Source organism: Pteropus alecto, unplaced genomic scaffold, assembly GCF_000325575.1.
Source record: "Pteropus alecto unplaced genomic scaffold, ASM32557v1 scaffold238, whole genome shotgun sequence".
Classification (NCBI taxonomy): Eukaryota; Metazoa; Chordata; class Mammalia; order Chiroptera; family Pteropodidae; genus Pteropus; species Pteropus alecto.
This window is the reverse complement of record NW_006442104.1, coordinates 1,035,895-1,037,491: the sequence shown is the minus strand read 5'-3', so window position 1 is coordinate 1,037,491 and position 1,597 is coordinate 1,035,895. Positions and strand designations below refer to the sequence as shown.

Here is a 1,597-nt window from a genome sequence, read left to right as displayed (position 1 = left end):
TTTGAACCCATCTCTCAGCCACACTCACAGATGAAATGGGCTCCAGAGCGGAACACAATTCCCCGCTTGGCCTGAGCTGCTTATGATGTTTCCGGAAGTACTCATTGTTCACAAAGGCTTTCTAGCAGCTTCTCCACACTCCCGAGGATGACTTCATCCTCTTACATAAAATTTGTTGAAGTTTTTTTAATTATAGAAATCTTCCAGCATAAAAAGAGAATACTCAAATGTGCTCCCTTGTAGCATCAGCTCCGACAGCAATCATAATTTTGCCAATATCACCTCTCACCTACGAGTGCCCTCCCTAATTGTGTTTGTTTATTTCTTGGCCTGCTGGATTGGTTTAATCCCGGATGCCATGTCATTTCATGTGTAAATGCTTCAGTATGAATTTCTGAATGATAAGGTCACGTTTTGTTTGTATGGTTTCCCGAACACCGTGACAGCAAGGCACCTAGTAAAACGAACAGCAGTTGCTTCATCTTACACCGAATCCACATTCAAATTTCTGTAATTACCTAGAAGATGTCTTTTTATAGTTGGTTTCCGTGTATCAGGACTAAACAAGAGACACACATTGTATTTTTTGTTTGTTTGTTTTAACATGGCAGTTTTAGGCTGTTCACTTGAAATATTTACTTTTTTCTCGTCTCGAGGCAAAAAGGCAGAAATACTCAGGAGAGGGTGAATAAAGGCCGCTATAGTACAGCCTGATGCAATAGCACCCTTTTTTTCCCCATAAAGATTTTCACTCAAGGCATGCTAGTGGCAATCCATAATATGCAAATGTAGAATGGAGTCAATATGTCTTCACGTTCTTCTAAGAATACAAATCAAGGGAGATGAACTCAGGTGACTACTCGGAAGGGAATCACTGTGGTCCTCCCTTCTACTCTGATACTATTTTCATTTCTCCTGATAATCATTGTAATAATAACACCCCCAAACATTATGTTTTATATAGCGCTCTCGAGTTTACATAGTACGTCCACATCTATTCAACTTAAAATTGCAGAGAGTCCACTTTTCACAAAAAATACTTCATCTCATGTGATTCTACAAACAAGCCTATAAAAGAACATGGGGCAGGTATAACCCCTTTTTTTTTCACAGGTGTAGAAACAGGCTCAGTAGTATTAAGCAACTGAGACCCCACAGTCAGCCAGTGGAGTTGAACATTTCATCCCAGTTTAAATGATATCAAGTTGAAAGATCTTTTGACCAAATATACCACACCTTAACTTTATATGCACAAACCCTAGACCAGCCTCCTACAAAATACCCTATTGCTAGCCATCGTCTGCTGATATGTTATAAACTCCCTTTAGGGCTTCCTCCGACTTTGGTGTCCCCCCCACCCCCACCCCCGGGTAGCCATTTGCCTAGAAAACCGTATTCTCACATGCCCATTCTATGTTCAACGTATCACACATCTTCCCCAACCCCAAGAATATTATCATGTAGACAAAGCAATGGCTTAAGTGTTCAGGATCTATCCCACTAAGGCCAAAGGGCAAATTCTGTACATGATAAGGTTAAAGCCCTAATGTTAGAGATATTTAATGCTGACTCATACCCACTCCCCCCCTCTTGCTGT

General features: G+C 40.8%; 2 long non-coding RNA genes across 4 annotated transcripts in view; one reads left to right on the top strand and one right to left on the bottom strand.

Annotated features, from left to right (window-relative positions):
* The window catches only part of LOC102895780, a 659,008-nt gene that overhangs the window by 157,568 nt on the left and 499,843 nt on the right, over positions 1–1,597 (bottom strand). The window lies entirely within an intron of this gene.
* Positions 1–1,597, top strand: part of LOC112469223 — a 23,105-nt gene that overhangs the window by 1,499 nt on the left and 20,009 nt on the right. The window lies entirely within an intron of this gene.